The sequence below is a fragment of the Micromys minutus genome (assembly GCF_963924665.1).
Source record: "Micromys minutus genome assembly, chromosome: 28".
Lineage (NCBI taxonomy): Eukaryota > Metazoa > Chordata > Mammalia > Rodentia > Muridae > Micromys > Micromys minutus.
In genome coordinates this window covers 25273701-25292185 of record NC_137963.1, presented here as the reverse complement: position 1 = coordinate 25292185, position 18485 = coordinate 25273701, and positions in this window count along the sequence as shown.

Genomic DNA, 18485 nt, shown 5'->3' with positions numbered 1-18485 from the left:
TGGTTGTTCAGGGTTTAGGATTTAGGGATTAAGATTAAGGGGTTAAGGTTAGGGTTATGGTTAGGGTTAGCATTAGGGTTAGAGTTAGGGTTAGAGTTAAGGTTATGGGGTTATGTTAGGCTTAAGGTTAGGGTTAGGGTTATGGGGTTAAGGTTAGGGTTGGGGTTAGGGTTAGGTTTAGGTTTAGGGTTAGGGTTAGGGTTATGGTTATTCTTAGACTTATGGTTTAAAATTTAGGGTTTATGGTTTAAGGTTTAGGGTTTAGGATTGTTTAAGTTTTAGGGTGGTTTAGGTTTAGGGTATAGGGTTTAGGGTTTAAGATTGTTTAATGTTTAGGGTTGTTTAGGTTTTAGCGTTTAGAGTTCTTTAGGGTTTTTTAGGGTTGTTTATGATTTAGTGTTTAGGCTTGTTCAGGATTTATGATTTAGGATATTTTAAGGTTTAGGGTTTAAGTTTGTATAGTGTTTTAGGGTTTAGGGTATAATGTTTAGGGTTAAGGGTTTCGGGTTTTTTAGGGTATAGTGTTAATGGTTTTAGGGTTTAGGCTTGTTTAGGGTTTAGTGTTTAGGGTTTAGGGTTTAGGGTTTTTTAGCGTTTAGTGTTTATAGTTTAGGGTTTAGGGTGCTTTTGGAATTAGTGTTTAGGGTTTTTCGGGGTTTAGGGTTTAGGATTTAGGGTGTTAGGGTTAGTTTTAGGGTTAGGTTGTGGGTTAAGGTGAGGGTTAGGGTGAGGGTTAAGGTTAGGGTTAGGGTTAAGGTTAGTGTTAGTGTTAGAATAAGGGTTAGGGTTAGGGATAGGGTTAGGGTTAGGGTTAGGGTTAGGGTTAAGGTTAGGGTTAGGCTTAGGGTTAGGGTTAGGGGTTTGGGTTAGGGTTAGTGTTAGGGGTTAGGGGTTAGTGTTAGGGTTAGGGTTAGGGTTAGGGTTAGGGTTAGGTTTAGTGTTAGGGTTATTATTAGGGGGTTAGGTTTTAGTTTAGGATTAGTGTTAGGGTTAGAATTAGAAATAGGGTTAGTGTTAGGATTAGGGTCAGGGTTAGGTTTAGAAGTATGGTTAGGGTTAAGGTTAAGGGTAGGGTTAGGGTTAGGCTTAGATATAATGTTTAGGGTTTAGTGTTAGGATTAGGGATAGTGTGAGGTTTAGGGTTTTTTTTAGGGTTAGGGTTAGGGTTAGTGTTTGGATTATGATTAGTGTTAGGATTAGGATTAGGGTTTGGGTCAGGTTTATGTTTAGGGTTAGGGTTAGATTTAGGGTTAGGTTTAGGTTTATTGTTAGATTTAGGGTTTAGGGTTTAAGGTTTATGGTTTAGGATTGTTTAAGTTTAAGGGTGGATTTGGTTTAGGGTTTAGAGTTTAGTATTATGGTTACGGTTAGGGTTAGGGTTAGGGTTAGAGTTAGGGTTAGGGTTAGGGTTATGGTAAGGGTTAGGGTTAGGGTTAGGGTTAGGGTTAGGGTAAAAGTTAGAGGGTTAGTGTTAGGGTTTGAGTTAGGGTTAGGGTTAGGGTTAGGGTTAGTTTAGGGTTAGGGTTAGGGTTAGGGTTAGGGGTTAGGGTTAGTGTTATGGTTAGGGTTATTATTAGGGTGTTAGGTTTAAGTTTAGGATTAGTGTTAGGGTTAGAATTAGAAATAGGTTTAGTGTTAGGATTAGGGTCAGGGTTAGGTTTAGGGTTAGGGTTAGGGTTAGGGTTAGGGTCAGGGAGTGTTTAGGGTTATGGTTAGATTTAGGGTTAGGTTTAGGTTTATTGTTTGATTTAGGGTTTAGTGTCTACGGTTTATGGTTTAGGATTGTTTAAGTTTTAGGGTGGATTAGGTTTAGGGTTTAGAGGTTAGTGTTATGGTTACGGTTAGGGTTAGGGTTAGGGTTAGGGTTAGGATTAGGGTTAAGGTTAGAATTAGGGTTAGGTTTAGGGTTAGGGTTAGGGTTAGGGTTAGGGTAAGGGTTAGGGGTTAGGGTTAAGGTTAGTGTTAAGGTTAGGGTTAGGGTTAAGGTTAGGGTTAGGGTTAGGGTTAGGGTTAGGGTTAGGGTTAGGGTAAGGTTAGGGTTAGGGTTAGAGTTAGGGTTAGGGTTAGGGTTAGGGTTAGGGTTAGGGTTAGGGTGAGGGTTAGGGTTAGGTTTATGTGGTTATGTTAGGCTTAAGGTTAGGGTTAGGGTTAGGGTCAGAAAGGGTTTAGGGTTAGGGTTAAGGTTAGGGTTAGGGTTAAGGTTAGGGTTAGGGTTAGGGTTGGGGTTAGGGTTAGTGTTAGGGTTAGGGTAAGGTTAGTGTTAGGGTTAGGGTTAGGTTTAGGGGTTAGGGGTTAGGGTTAGGGTTAGGGTTAGGGTTAGGGTTAGGGTTAGGGTGAGGGTTAGGGTTAGGGTTATGTGGTTATGTTAGGCTTAAGGTTAGGGTTAGGGTTATGGGGTTAAGGTTAGGGTTGGGGTTAGGGTTAGGTTTAGGTTTAGGGTTAGGGTTAGGGTTATGGTTATTCTTAGATTTATGGTTTAAAATTTAGGGTTTATGGTTTAAGTTTTAGGGTTTAGGATTGTTTATGTTTTAGGGTGGTTTAGGTTTAGGGTATAGGGTTTAGCGTTTAAGATTGTTTAATGTTTAGGGTTGTTTATGTTTTAGCGTTTAGAGTTGTTTAGGTTTTTTTAGGGTTGTTTATGATTTAGTGTTTCGGGTTGTTCAGGATATATGATTTAGGATATTTTAAGGTTTAGGGTTTAAGGTTGTATAGTGTTTTAGGGTTTAGGCTATAATGTTTAGGGTCAAGAGTTTAGGGTTGTTTAGGGTATAGTGTTAATGGTTTAAGGGTTTAGGCTTGTTTAGGGTTTAGTGTTTAGGGTTTAGGGTTTAGGGTTTTTTAGCGTTTAGTGTTTAGAGTTTAGGGTTTAGGGTGCTTTTGGAATTCGTGTTTAGGGATTTTCTGGGTTTAGGGTTTAGGATTTAGGGTTTTAGGGTTAGTTTTAGGGTTAGGGTGAGGGTTAGGGTGAGGGTTAAGGTTAGGGTTAGGGTTAAGGTTAGTGTTAGTGTTAGGGTAAGGGTTAGGGTTAGGGATAGTGTTAGGGTTAGGGTTAGGGTTAGGGTTAGGGTTAGGGATAGGGTTAGTGTGAGGTTTAGGGTAAGGGTTAGGTTTAGGGTTAGGGTTAGTCTTTGTTTGGGTTATGGTTATTGTTAGGATTAGGCTTTGGATTAGGGTCAGGGGTAGGTTTAGGTTTACGGTTAGGGTTAGTGTTAGATTTAGGGTTAGGTTTAGGTTTATTGTTAGATTTAGGGTTTAGGGTTTAAGGTTTATGGTTTAGGATTGTTTAAGGTTTAGGGTGCATTAGGTTTAGGGTTTAGAGTTTAGTGTTATGGTTACTGTTAGGGTTAGGGTTAGGGTTAGGGTTAGGTTAAGGTTAGGGTTAGGGTTAGTGTTAGGGTTAGGGTTAGAGTTACGGTTAGGGTTAGGGTTAGAGTTACGGTTAGGGTTAGGGTTAGGGTTAAGGTTAGGGTTGGGGGGTTAGGGTTTAGGTTAGGGTTTGGATTAGGGTTAGGGTTAGGGTTAGGGGTTAGGGTTAGGGTTATGGTTATTGTTAGGTTTAGGGTTTAGGGTTTAGTGTTTAGGGTTTAAGGTTTAGGGTTTAGGATTGTTTAAGATTTAGGGTGGTTTAGGTTAAGGGTTTAGGGTTTAGAGTTTAGGATTGTTTAAGGTTTAGGGTTGTTTAGGGTATAGTGTTTAGGGTTAAAAGTTTAGGGTTGTTTAGTGTTTAGTGTTTAGGGTTGTTTAAGGTTTAGTGTTTAAGGTTTAGGTTTTAGGGTTGTTTTGGGTTTAGTGTTTAGTGTTGTTTAGGGTATAGTGTTAATGGTTTAGGGTTTTGGGTTATTTAGGGTTTAGTGTTTAAGGTTTAGGGTATAGGGTTGTTTAGGGTTTAGTGTTTAGGGTTGTTTATGGTTTAGTGATTAGGGTTGTTTAGGGTTGTTTAGAGGTTAGTGTTTAGGGTTATTCAGTGTGGGGCGCCGCCCACACATTCCCACGCTTCCGTCATTACAAGATGGCGCTGATATCCGGCTGTGGGGCGCCGCCCACACATTCCCACGCATTCGCCATTACAAGATGGCGCTGATATCTGGCTGGAGTTAGCAGTAAACAAGCCATGTGCGCACAGGCTGGGTAACTTCTGCTTCATGAGTTCCGCCTCTCCCGTGGCGTCATAGGGCCTGGTGAGTTTCAACCAATCAGGGGGCTCCGCGTCCAAGGCAAGGACTGATCCCTTTATAGGGGAAGGGCTGGATAGCCTCTCTTCTGCCTCTTTCTTCCTCTCTTCCTCTCTCTCTTCCTCTCTTCTTCCTCTCTTTCTCCCGTTGGTTTTCGGCCGTCTCGTGGAGCTTGTTCGTCCTGTTCGTCTCCTTGGATCTCTTGGTTTTCTCCGTCCTTTTCGTTACGTGAAGCAAGTACCGGTTTTTCCAGATTAATAAAGTTTACCGCAGAAGGATTCTATTTTGTGTGCCGCGTCGTTCTTGCAGGCGAGACGGTTGCGCGGGACATCTGGTGCCTCAAACCCGGGAAATTCGACCACTCCATCGTCCGCACCACAGAATTCAGAACTGCGGGGAGATTAGTTCGGCAAGGTATGTCTGATCCTGGATCTTTCTTTAATTTGGTTTAAATCCTCCACGGCCGTGTGAAGGGCCTGTAGAGGCTCCGGTCTTCGTCAGTGCAGTTTTTATTCTCTTCCTCTTAATTTCCTCTGTGTCCAACGGGGCTGGTGTTAATTTTGTGCTTAAGTCGGACGTAGATAAGCAGAGGCTCCCCTGCGTTCCATAAGTCTTTGTAGATAAAAAAAGCGAGAACGCGCTGAGACTTGCCTTTCAGTTTCGCCTTGGGCCGCCACGCAAATAAGCCGCGGGCATTACATTGCTGTGATGGGCTCGTCACACTCGACCATTACAGCCCTGCAGTCAATTCTTAAGCAGAGAGATTTAGAATTGCCCACCCGCATCTTGCAGCGTTTTGTAAGAGAGGTTGAGCGTACTGCCCCTTGGTTTGCAGTTTCTGGGTCTCTCTCACCAGCCTCATGGAACAGATTGGGTAGAGAATTAAACTGTGCGCAAAATGCTGGAAACCTCGGGCCCGGAACCATGGCCATTTGGACGATGGTACAAAATTGTTTAAGAGATGAGAGTTGTAGGCCCGCCGTCGCTGCGGGGCAAGAGGTATTGAGTGAAGCGCAGGATAGGCTATCAGAAGCCGAACAGAGTGAGAGAATGGGCGCGCGCAGGAAAAGGTATTATCCCCCTAAGGAAAAAGGACCTCCAGAAACGCGGTATAGCGGGAGAGTAGCTACCCACGAACCTTCAGATTATCATTCCCTTATGCCCTCTAATGTTAAGAAAAGGGGAGTCAGCTTGTACCCTGTAGAAGACTTTGAGGCTCTTAACATTGGTAGCCTCGAGACTTCAGATAATGATGATTATGAGCGAGAAGGCTTAGACCCAGAAGAGGAGGCAGGGGTAGATGAAGGAGCAGCTAGTTATGAGGAAAAAGGATATTATCCTGACGAGCAGTATAGGCCCACGCGCTTGTCCCCAGTTGTCCCGACAGCACCTCCTTTACCAGTAGCCCCTCCTTATGAGACACGCGCACCTTTAAAAGCCTTCTCATTCCTCCCAGAGAGAGTAAAGAAACAGGTGCGTCTTGCATTATGCCACAAAAATTTGATGATTTTAAAAGAGGCATTTCCTATATTGTTACAGGCCCTAAAAAGTAAGGGCCTATATATTGCCACAGAAAAGCTCCAGATTTTTGATACTGGTCAATTCCTAGGGTCTGTGGTATTTATTCACTGATAGGATTGTCCCTCAAAAGCTCGAGATAAGAAGGGATCACCTCCACACTCTTAATGATTTTCAAAAATTACTGGGAGACATTAATTGGCTTAGACCTTTTCTTAAGATTCCTTCTGCTGAACTTAAACCCTTATTCGATGTTTTAGAAGGAGATCCGCATGTTTCCTCACCTAGAAGTTTGACCCCGCAAGCAGAAAGAGCGTTACAGTTGGTAGAAGAAGCTATACAGGATGCACAATTGGTTCGCATAGATTATGATAAACCTTTTTCATTATGTGTTTTTAAAACAAACCGGCTCCCTACTGCAGTGCTTTGGCAGCAAGGACCCTTATTGTGGGTACATCCTAATGCCTCGCCAGCTAAAATAATTGACTGGTATCCAGATGCTGTGGCGCAATTAGCGCTGAGGGGGCTAAAATCTGCCATCACGCATTTTGGCAGTGAGCCACAGCTGTTAATTGTTCCCTATAATGCCATGCAGGTTTCCACTCTTGCTGCCACTTCAAATGATTGGGCTATCTTAGTCACTTCCTTTTCGGGAAGAATAGATAATCATTACCCAAAACATCCAATTTTACAGTTTGCTTTGACTCAACCTGTTGTTTTTCCCAAAGTAACGTCCTGTAGTCCCCTAAAAGAAGGGTTAGTTATTTATACTGACGGTTCCAAAACTGGGCTGGGGGCTTTTGTGGTTAACGGTCAGGTCTACTCGAGGCAGTATACAGAAACCTCCCCACAGGTGGTAGAATGTTTAGTGGTTCTTGAGGTTTTACAACGTTTTTCGGAGCCTATAAATATAGTGTCTGATTCATCTTATGTTGTTAATGCTGTCAATTTGCTTGAGGCGGCTGGCATTATTAAACCGTCTAGCAGAGTTGCCTCAATTTTTGCGCAAATTCAAAATTGCCTTCTAGCCAGAAGATCACCCTTTTATATTACTCACATTAGAGCTCATTCTGGATTGCCAGGACCTATGGCTCAAGGCAATGATTTGGCAGACAGGGCTACAAAAATAATTGCTGTAGCCATGTCTTCGCCGCTAGAGGCTGCTAAAAGTTTTCACAAAAACTTTCATGTAACTTCCGAAACTTTGCGGCGCCGCTTTTCCATTTCCAGAAAACAGGCTCGCGATATTGTTGTCAATTGCCAAAATTGCAGTCAGTTTCTGCCTGCGCCCCACTCGGGGGTTAATCCTCGGGGCATCCAGCCTCTTCAAATATGGCAAATGGACGTTACCCATGTCCCCGCCTTTGGTAAGCTGCAATATGTACATGTATCCATTGATACCTGTTCAGGAATAATTGTAGCCACTCCCTTATCTGGAGAAAAGGCCTCACATGCCATCCAACATTGCTTGGAGGCTTGGAGTGCCTGGGGTAAGCCAAAGTTCTTAAAGACAGACAACGGACCGGCTTTTACCTCACAAAAATTTCAACAATTTTGTAGCCAGATGGCTGTGACTCATCTTACAGGTTTGCCGTATAATCCACAAGGACAAGGTATTGTGGAACGTGCTCACCGCACTCTTAAATCATATCTAATAAAACAGAAAGGGGGGATTATGCAGGCTTTGCCCCCTGTGCCTAGGACAGCAGTATCCATGGCACTGTTCACCTTAAATTTTTTAAATCTTGATGACCATGGCCATACGGCAGCTGAAAGGCATTGCCTACCCATGGATAAACCAAAAGAGATGGTAAAATGGAAAGATGTCATAACTAATGAATGGAAAGGACCGGATCTTGTGTTGATAAGATCCAGGGGAGCTGTTTGTGTTTTTCCTCAGGATGAAAATAATCCTTTCTGGGTTCCCGAGAGGCTCACGCGAAAAACGGCAGAGACTCCTGATGACAGCCCTGCTCCTGACTCGGTGGAACCAGAGAGCCAGAGAAGAGACGAGATGGGCGATTCTGTCGGCATTCCTGAAACCAATTCCAGTGGAACTTGATGATACAGTCTCCTCTAACCTTTTCACCCCCAATACTAACTTGGGTGGGGGTGGGACTCTTGGGAGCAATCCTTTGCTGCGGACTTGCGTTGCTTCTCTGGCTGGTTTGTAAGCTCGAGGCCCAAACAAAAAAGAGACAAGGTGGTTACTGTCCAAGCGCCTGTCGCTCTAGAACATGAAGCATCAGCCGATATCTGTTTGTCTTTGCTTAAGCAGTAGGTCGCCGGCCAGACAGCTCTTGCACTCCTAGAACTTCGGTTCATTGCACAGGATTAGAGTGTCTGGTTTGAGCAGCCCATGAGGGATGCCGAGCTTAGCATCGCACTGAGAAACCCCTGGTCGCGGGGCATTCTCCGGGAGATAAGCCATTTGTATGAGGGTTTCCTGCCCCAGTTTCCCTCCCTCAGAAAAACGGCAGAGTGACAGGTCAGGTGTACTGCGGGCTACAAAAGGCCTAGCGGTTACTCCTGTACATGGTCTTTATACACCTTAATGAGGATTTGACCTCTATCTCCGCCCTCCTAATATGGGTGTCCTACTTTGCTTAAAGTATAAAAGATAGGGGGAGATGTGGGGCGCCGCCCACACATTCCCACGCATTCGCCATTACAAGATGGCGCTGATATCTGGCTGGAGTTAGCAGTAAACAAGCCATGTGCGCACAGGCTGGGTAACTTCCGCTTCATGAGTTCCGCCTCTCCCGTGGCGTCATAGGGCCTGGTGAGTTTCAACCAATCAGGGGGCTCCGCGTCCAAGGCAAGGACTGATCCCTTTATAGGGGAAGGGCTGGATAGCCTCTCTTCTGCCTCTTTCTTCCTCTCTTCCTCTCTCTCTTCTTCTCTTCTTCCTCTCTTTCTCCCGTTGGTTTTCGGCCGTCTCGTGGAGCTTGTTCGTCCTGTTCGTCTCCTTGGATCTCTTGGTTTTCTCCGTCCTTTTCGTTACGTGAAGCAAGTACCGGTTTTTCCAGATTAATAAAGTTTACCGCAGAAGGATTCTATTTTGTGTGCCCCGTCGTTCTTGCAGGCGAGACGGTTGCGCGGGACACGGTTAGGGTTAGGGTTAGAGTTACGGTTAGGGTTAGGGTTAGGGTTAAGGTTAGGGTTGGGGGGGTTAGGGATTAGGTTAGGGTTTGGGTTAGGGTTAGGGTTAGGGGTTAGGGTTAGGGTTATGGTTATTGTTAGTTTTAGGGTTTAGGGTTTAGTGTTTAGGGTTTAAGGTTTAGGGTTTAGGATTGTTTAAGATTTAGGGTGGTTTAGGTTAAGGGTTTAGGGTTTAGAGTTTAGGATTGTTTAAGGTTTAGGGTTGTTTAGGGTATAGTGTTTAGGGTTAAAAGTTTAGGGTTGTTTAGGGTTTAGTGTTTAGGGTTTAGGGTTGTTTAAGGTTTAGTGTTTAAGGTTTAGGTTTTAGGGTTGTTTTGGGTTTAGTGTTTAGTGTTGTTTAGGGTATAGTGTTAATGGTTTAGGGTTTAGGGATATTTAGGGTTTAGTGTTTAAGGTTTAGGGTATAGGGTTGTTTAGGGTTTAGTGTTTAGGGTTGTTTATGGTTTAGTGATTAGGGTTGTTTAGGGTTGTTTAGAGGTTAGTGTTTAGGGTTATTCAGGGTTTATGATTTAGGGTTGTTCAGAGTTTAGGATTTATGGTTGTTCAGGGTTTAGGATTTAGGGATTAAGGTTACGGGGTTAAGGTTAGGGTTAGGGTTAGCATTAGGGTTAGAGTTAGGGTTAGAGTTAAGGTTATGGGGTTATGTTAGGCTTAAGGTTAGGGTTAGGGTTATAGGGTTAAAGTTAGGGTTGGTGTTAGGGTTAGGTTTAGGGTTAGGGTTAGGGTTATGGTTATTCTTAGACTTATGGTTTAAAATTTAGGGTTTATGGTTTAAGGTTTAGGGTTTAGGATTGTTTAAGTTTTAGGGTGGTTTAGGTTTAGGGTTTAGGGTTTAAGATTGTTTAATGTTTAGGGATGTTTAGGTTTTAGCGTTTAGAGTTGTTTAGGGTTTTTTAGGGTTGTTTATGATTTAGTGTTTAGGCTTGTTCAGGATTTATGATTTAGGATATTTTAAGGTTTAGGGTTTAAGGTTGTATAGTGTTTTAGGGTTTAGGGTATAATGTTTAGGGTTAAGGGTTTAGGGTTGTTTAGGGTATAGTGTTAATGGTTTTAGGGTTTAGGCTTGTTTAGGGTTTAGTGTTTAGGGTTTAGGGTTTTTTAGCGTTTAGTGTTTATAGTTTAGGGTTTAGGGTGCTTTTGGAATTAGTGTTTAGGGTTTTTCGGGGTTTAGGGTTTAGGATTTAGGGTGTTAGGGTTAGTGTTAGGGTTAGGTTTAGGGTTAAGGTGAGGGTTAGGGTGAGGGTTAGGGTTAGGGTTAAGGTTAGTGTTAGTGTTAGAATAAGGTTTAGGGTTAGGGATAGGGTTAGGGTTAAGGTTAGGGTTAGGGTTAGGGTTTGTGTTAGGGGTTTGGGTTAGGGTTAGTGTTAGGGGTTAGGGGTTAGGGTTAGGGTTAGGGTTAGGTTTAGTGTTAGGGTTATTATTAGGGGGTTAGGTTTTAGTTTACGATTAGTTTTAGGGTTAGAATTAGAAATAGGGTTAGTGTTAGGATTAGGGTCAGGGTTAGGTTTAGAAGTATGGTTAGGGTTAAGGTTAAGGGTAGGGTTAGGGTTAGGGTTAGATATAAAGTTTAGGGTTTAGTGTTAGGATTAGGGATAGTGTGAGGTTTAGGGTTAGTTTTAGGGTTAGGGTTAGGGTTAGTGTTTGGGTTATGATTAGTGTTAGGATTAGTATTAGGGTTTGGGTCAGGTTTATGTTTAGGGTTAGGGTTAGATTTAGGGTTAGGTTTAGGTTTATTGTTAGATTTAGGGTTTAGGGTTTAAGGTTTATGGTTTAGGATTGTTTAAGTTTAAGGGTGGATTTGGTTTAGGGTTTAGAGTTTAGTATTATGGTTACGGTTAGGGTTAGGGTTAGAGTTAGGGTTAAGGTTAGGGTTAGGGTTAAGGTTAGGGTTAGTGTTAGGGTCAGGGTTATGGTTAGTGTTAGGATTAGGGTTAGGGTCAGGGTTAGGTTTAGGGTTAGGGATAGGTTTAGGGTTAGATTTAGGGTTAGGTTTAGGTTTATTGTTAGATTTAGGGTTTAGGGTTTAAGGTTTATGGTTTAGGATTGTTTAAGGTTTAGGGTGGATTAGGTTTAGGGTTTAGAGTTTAGTGTTATGGTTACGGTTAGGGGTAGGGTTAGGGATGGGGTTAGGGTTAGGGTTAGGGTTATGGTAGGGTTAGGTTTAGGGTTAGGGTTAGGGTTAGGGTAAAAGTTAGGGGGTTAGTGTTAGGGTTTGTGTTAGGGTTAGGTTAGGGTTAGGGTTAAGGTTAGGGGTTAGGGTTAGTGTTAGGATTAGGGTTATTATTACGGGATTAGGTTTAAGTTTAGGATTAGTGTTAAGGTTAGAATTAGAAATAGGGTTAGTGTTAGGATTAGGGTCAGGGTTAGGTTTAGGGTTAGGGTTAGGGTTAGGGTTAGGGAAGGTTTAGGGTTAGGGTTAAGGTTAGGGTTAAGGTTAGGGTTAGGGTTAAGGTTATGGTTAGTGTTAGGATTAGGGTTACGGTTAGGGTCAGGGTTAGGTTTAGGGTTAGGGTTAGATTTAGGGTCAGGTTTAGGTTTATTGTTAGATTTAGGGTTTAGGGTTTAAGGTTTATGGTTTAGGATTGTTTAAAGTTTAGGGTGGATTAGGTTTAGGCTTTAGAGTTTAGTGTTATGGTTACGGTTAGTGTTAGGGTTAGGGTTAGGTTAGGGTTAGGGTTAGGTTAGGGTTAGGGTTTAGTGTTTAGGGTTTAAGGTTTAGGGTTTAGGATTGTTTAAGATTTAGGGTGGTTTAGGTTAAGGGTTTAGGGTTTAGAGTTTAGGATTGTTTAAGGTTTAGGGTTGTTTAGGGTATAGTGTTTAGGTTTAAAAATTTAGGGTTGTTTAGGGTTTAGTGTTTAGGGTTTAGGGTTGTTTAAGGTTTAGTGTTTAAGGTTTAGGTTTTAGGGTTGTTTTGGGTTTAGTGTTTAGTGTTGTTTAGGGTATAGTGTTAATGGTTTAGGGTTTAGGGTTATTTAGGGTTTAGTGTTTAAGGTTTAGGGTATAGGGTTGTTTAGGGTTTAGTGTTTAGGGTTGTTTATGCTTTAGTGATTAGGGTTGTTTAGGGTTGTTTAGAGGTTAGTGTTTAGGGTTATTCAGGGTTTATGATTTAGGGTTGTTCAGGGTTTAGGATTTATGGTTGTTCAGGGTTTAGGATTTAGGGATTAAGGTTAAGGGGTTAAGGTTAGGGTTAGGGTTAGCATTAGGGTTAGAGTTAAAGTTAGAGTTAAGGTTATGGGGTTATGTTAGGCTTAAGGTTAGGGTTAGGGTTATGGGGTTAAGGTTAGGGTTGGGGTTAAGGTTAGGTTTAGGGTTAGGGTTAGGGTTATGGTTATTCTTAGACTTATGGTTTAAAATTTAGGGTTTATGGTTTAAAGTTTAGGGTTTAGGATTGTTTAAGTTTTAGGGTGGTTTAGGTTTAGGGTATAGGGTTTAGGGTTTAAGATTGTTTAATGTTTAGGGTTGTTTAGGTTTTAGCGTTTAGAGTTGTTTAGCTTTTTTTAGGGTTGTTTATGATTTACTGTTTAGGCTTGTTCAGGATTTATGATTTAGGATATTTTAAGGTTTAGGGTTTAAGGTTGTATAGTGTTTTAGGGTTTAGGGTATAATGTTTAGGGTTAAGGGTTTAGGGTTGTTTAGGGTATAGTGTTAATGGTTTTAGGGTTTAGGCTTGTTTAGGGTTTAGTGTTTAGGGTTTAGGGTTTAGGGTTTTTTAGCATTTAGTGTTTATAGTTTAGGGTTTAGGGTGCTTTTGGAATTAGTGTTTAGGGTTTTTCGGGGTTTAGGGTTTAGGATTTAGGGTGTTAGCGTTAGTGTTAGGGTTAGGTTCAGGGTTAAGGTGAGGGTTAGGGTTAAGGTTAGGGTTAGGGTTAAGGTTAGTGTTAGTGTTAGAATAAGGGTTAGGGTTAGGGATAGGGTTAGGGTTAGGGTTAGGGTTAGGGTTAAGTTTATGGTTAGGGTTAGGGTTAGGGTTAGGGGTTTGGGTTAGGGTTAGTGTTAGGGGTTAGGGGTTAGTGTTAGTGTTAGTGTTAGGGTTAGGGTTAGGTTTAGTGTTAGGGTTATTATTAGGGGGTTAGGTTTTAGTTTAGGATTAGTGTTAGGGTTAGAATTAGAAATAGGGTTAGTGTTAGGATTAGGGTCAGTGTTAGGTTTAGAAGTATGGTTAGGGTTAAGGTTAAGGGTAGGGTTAGGGTTAGGGTTAGATATAAAGTTTAGGGTTTAGTGTTAGGATTAGGGATAGTGTGAGGTTTAGGGTTAGTTTTAGGGTTATAGTTAGGGTTAGTGTTTGGGTTATGATTAGTGTTAGGATTAGGGTTTGGGTCAGGTTTATGTTTAGGGTTAGGGTTAGATTTAGGGTTAGGTTTAGGTTTCTGTTAGATTTAGGGTTTAGGGTTTAAGGTTTACGGTTTTTGATTGTTTAAGTTTAAGGGTGGATTTGGTTTAGGGTTTAGAGTTTAGTATTATGGTTACGGTTAGGGTTAGGGTTGGGTTAGGGTTAAGGTTAAGGTTAGTGTTAGGGTCAGAGTTATGGTTAGTGTTAGGATTAGTGTTAGGGTTAGGGTCAGGGTTAGGTTTAGGGTTAGGGATAGGGTTAGGGTTAGATTTAGGGTTAGGTTTAGGTTTATTGTTAGATTTAGGGTTTAGGGTTTAAGGTTTATGGTTTAGGATTGTTTAAGGTTTAGGGTGGATTAGGTTTAGGGTTTAGAGTTTAGTGTTATGGTTACGGTTAGGGGTAGGGTTAGGGATGGGGTTAGGGTTAGGGTTAGGGTTATGGTAAGGGTTAGGATTAGGGTTAGGGTTAGGGTTAGGGTAAAAGTTAGGGGGTTAGTGTTAGGGTTTGTGTTAGGGTTAGGGTTAGTGTTAGGGTTAGGTTAGGGTTAGGGTTAGGGTTACGTTAGGGTTAGGGTTAGGGTTAGGGTTAGGGGTTAGGGTTAGTGTTAGAGTTAGGGTTATTATTACGGGATTAGGTTTAAGTTTAGGATTAGTGTTAGGGTTAGAATTAGAAATAGGGTTAGTGTTAGGATTAGGGTTAGGGTTAGGTTTAGGGTTAGGGTTAGGGTTAGGGTTAGTGTTAGGGTCAGGGAAGGTTTAGGGTTAGGGTTAGGGTTAGGGTTAGATTTAGGGTTAGGTTTAGGTTTATTGTTAGATTTAGGATTTAGGGTCTAAGGTTTATGGTTTAGGATTGTTTAAGGTTTAGGGTGGATTAGGTTTAGGGTTTAGAGTTTAGTGTTATGGTTAAGGTTAGGGATAGGGTTAGGGTTAAGGATAGGATTAGGGTTAAGTTTAGGGTTAGAATTAGGTTTAGGGTTAGGGTTAGGGTTAGGGTTAGGATTAGGGTTAGGGTTAGGGTAAGGGTTAGGGGTTAGGGTTAGGGTTATGGTTATTGTTAGGTTTAGGGTTTAGGGTTTAGTGTTTAGGGTTTAAGGTTTAGGGTTTAGGATTGTTTAAGGTTTATCGTAACTTAATTTTAGGGTTTACAATTTAGTGTTAGGGTTATGGTTAGTGTTAGGGTTAGAGTTAGGGTTAGGTTTAGGGTTCAGGGTTTAGGGTTTAGGATTGTTTAAGGTTTAGGGTAGATTAGGTTTTGGATTTAAAGTTTAGTTTTAGGGTTATGGTTAGGTTTAGGGTTTTGGGTTTAGTGTTAGGATTAGGGTTAGGGTTAAAGTTAGGGTTAGGGTAAGGGTTAGGATTAGGTTTAGGGTTAGGGTTAGGGTTAGGGTTAGGGTTAGGATTAGGGTTAGGGTTAGGGTTAGGGTAAGGTTAGGGGTTAGGGTTAGGGTTATGGTTATTGTTAGGTTTAGGGTTTAGGGTTTAGTGTTTAGGGTTTAAGGTTTAGGGTTTAGGATTGTTTAAGATTTAGGGTGGTTTAGGTTAAGGGTTTAGGGTTTAGACTTTAGGATTGTTTAAGGTTTAGGGTTGTTTAGGGTATAGTGTTTAGGGTTAAAAGTTTAGGGTTGTTTAGGCTTTAGTGTTTAGGGTTTAGGGTTGTTTAAGTTTTAGTGTTTAAGGTTTAGGTTTTAGGGTTGTTTTGGGTTTAGTGTTTAGTGTTGTTTAGGGTAATGTGTTAATGGTTTAGGGTTTAGGGTTATTTAGGGTTTAGTGTTTAAGGTTTAGGGTATAGGGTTGTTTAGGGTTTAGTGTTTAGGGTTGTTTATGATTTAGTGATTAGGGTTATTTAGGGTTGTTTAAAGGTTAGTGTTTAGGGTTATTCAGGGTTTATGATTTAGGGTTGTTCAGGGTTTAGGATTTATGGTTGTTCAGGGTTTAGGATTTAGGGATTAAGGTTAAGGGGTTAGGGTTAGGGTTAGGGTTAGGGTTAGGGTTAGGGTTAGGGTTAGGGTTAAGGTTAGGGTTAGGGTTAGGGTTAAGGTTATGGTTAATGTTAGGATTAGGGTTAGTGTTAGGGTCAGGGTTAGGTTTAGGGTTAGGGTTAGGGTTAGGGTTAGATTTAGGGTCAGGTTTAGGTTTATTGTTAGATTTAGGGTTTAGGGAATAAGGTTTATGGTTTAGGATTTTTTAAGGTTTAGGGTGGATTAGGTTTAGGGTTTAGAGTTTAGTGTTATAGTTACAGTTAGTGTTAGGGTTAGGGTTAGGGTTAGGGTTAGGGTTAGGGTAATGGTTAGGGTTAGAGTTAGGGTTAGGGTTAGGGTAAGGGTTAGGGGTTAGTGTTAGGGTTAGGGTTAGGATTAGGGTTAGGTTAGGGTTAGGGTTAGGGTTAGGGTTAGGGTTAGGGGTTAGGGTTAGTGTTAGGGTTAGGGTTATTATTAGGGGGTTAGGTTTAAATTTAGGATTAGTGTTAGGGTTAGAATTAGAAATAGGGTTAGTGTTAGGATTAGGGTCAGGGTTAGGTTTAGGGTTAGGGTTAGGGTTAGGGTTAGGGTTAGGGTCAGGGAGGGTTTAGGGTTAGGGTTAGGGTTAGGGTTAGATTTAGGGTTAGGTTTAGGTTTATTGTTAGATTTAGGATTTAGGGTCTAAGGTTTATGGTTTAGGATTGTTTAAGGTTTAGGGTGGATTAGGTTTAGGGTTTAGAGTTTACTGTTATGGTTACGGTTAGAGTTAGGGTTAGGGTTAGGATTAGGGTTAAGGTTAGGGTTATAATTAGGTTTAGGGTTAGGGTTAGGGTTAGGGTTAGGGTTAGGGTTAGGATTAGGGTTAGGGTTAGAGTTAGGGTAAGGGTTAGGGGTTAGGTTTAGGGTTATGGTTATTGTTAGGTTTAGGGTTTAGGGTTTAGTGTTTAGGGTTTAAGGTTTAGGGTTTAGGATTGTTTAAGATTTAGGGTGGTTTAGGTTAAGGGTTTAGGGTTTAGAGTTTAGGATTGTTTAAGGTTTTGGGTTCTTTAGGGTATAGTTTTTAGGGTTAAAAGTTTAGGGTTGTTTAGGGTTTAGTTTTTAGGGTTTAGGGTTGTTTAAGGTTTAGTGTTTAAGGTTTAGGTTTTAGGGTTGTTTTGGGTTTAGTGTTTAGTGTTGTTTAGGGTATAGTGTTAATGGTTTAGGGTTTAGGGTTATTTAGGGTTTAGTGTTTAAGGTTTACGGTATAGGGTTGTTTAGGGTTTAGTGTTTAGGGTTGTTTATGGTTTAGTGATTAGGGTTGTTTAGGGTTGTTTAGAGGTTAGTGTTTAGGGTTATTCAGGGTTTATGATTTAGGGTTGTTCAGGGTTTAGGATTTATGGTTTTTCAGGGTTTAGGTTTTAGGGATTAAGGTTAAGGGGTTAGGGTTAGGGTTAGGGTTAGGGTTAGGGTTAGCATTAGGGTTAGAGTTAGGGTTAGATTTAGGGTTATGGGGTTATGTTAGTCTTAAGGTTAGGGTTAGGGTTATGGGGTTAGGGTTGGGGTTAGGGTTAGGTTTAGGTTTAGGGTTAGGGTTAGGGTTATGGTTATTATTAGATTTATGGTTTAAAATTTAGGGTTTATGGTTTAAGGTTTAGGGTTTAGGATTGTTTAAGTTTTAGGGTGGTTTAGGTTTAGGGTATAGGGTTTAGCGTTTAAGATTGTTTAATGTTTAGGGTTGTTTAGGTTTTAGCGTTTAGAGTTGTTAAAGGTTTTTTAGGGTTCTATATGATTTAGTGTTTAGGGTTGTTCAGGATTTATGATTTAGGATATTTTAAGGTTTAGGGTTTAAGGTTGTATAGTGTTTTAGGGTTTAGGGTATAATGTTTAGGGTTAAGGGTTTAGGGTTGTTTAGGGTATAGTGTTAATGGTTTTAGGGTTTAGGCTTGTTTAGGGTTTAGGGTTTAGGGTTTTTTAGCGTTTAGTGTTTATAGTTTAGGGTTTAGGGTGCTTTTGGAATTAGTGTTTAGGGTTTTTCGGGGTTTAGGGTTTAGGATTTAGGGTGTTAGGGTTAGTGTTAGGGTTAGGTTTAGGGTTAAGGTGAGGGTTTGGGTGAGGGTTAAGGTTAGGGTTAGGGTTAAGGTTAGTGTTAGTGTTAGGGTAAGGGTTAGGGTTAGGGATAGGGTTAGGGTTAGGTTTAGGGTTAGGGTTAAGGTTAAGGTTAGGGTTAGGGGTTAGTGTTAGGGTTAGGGTTAGGGTTAAGGTTAGTGTTAGGGTTAGGGTTAGGGGTTAGGGTTAGGGTTAGTGTTAGGGGTTAGGGGTTAGTGTTAGGTTTAGGTTAGTATTAGGGTTAGGTTTATTGTTAGGGTTATTATTAGGGGGTTAGGTTATAGTTTAGGATTAGTGTTAGGGTTAAAATTAGAAATAGGGTTAGTGTTAGGATTAGGGTCATGGTTAGGTTTAGGGATATTGTTAGGGTTAGGGTTAAGGGTAGAGTTAGGGTTAGGGTTAGATTTAAAGTTTAGGGTTTAGTGTAAGGATTAGGGATAGTGTGAGGTTTAGGGTTAGGTTTAGGGTTAGGGTTAGGGTTAGTGTTTGGGTTATGATTAGTGTTATTATTAGGGTTAGGGTTAGGGTCAGGTTTAGGTTTAGGGTTAGGGTTAGGTTTAGGGTTAGATTTAGGGTTAGGTTTAGGTTTATTGTTAGATTTAGAGTTTAGGGTCTACGGTTTATGGTTTAGGATTGTTTAAGGTTTAGGGTGGATTAGGTTTAGGGTTTAGAGTTTAGTGTTATGGTTACGGTTAGGGTTAGGGTTAGGGTTAGGGTTAGGATTAGAGTTAAGGTTAGGGTTAGGGTTAGGTTTAGGGTTAGGGTTAGGGTTAGGGTTAGGGTTACGGTTAGGGTAAGGGTTAGGGTTAGGTTTAGGGTTATGGTTAGGGTTAGGGTTAGGGTAATGGTTAGGGGTTAGGGTTAAGGTTAGGGTTAAGGTTAGGTTTAGGGTTAGGGTTAGGGTTAGGGTTAGGGTTAGGGTAAGGTTAGGGTTAGGGTTAGGGTTAGGGTTAGGGGTTAGGGTTAGGGTTAGTGTTAGGAGTTAGGGGTTAGGGTTAGGGTTAGGGTTAGGGTTAGGGTGAGGGTTAGGGTTAGGGTTATGTGGTTATGTTAGGCTTAAGGTTAGGGTTAGGGTTATGGGGTTAAGGTTAGGGTTGGGGTTGGGTTAGGTTTAGGTTTAGGGTTAGTGTTAGGGTTATGGTTATTCTTAGATTTATGGTTTAAAATTTAGGGTTTATGGTTTAAAGTTTAGGGTTTAGGATTGTTTAAGTTTTAGGGTGGTTTAGGTTTAGGGTATAAGGTTTAGCGTTTAAGATTGTTT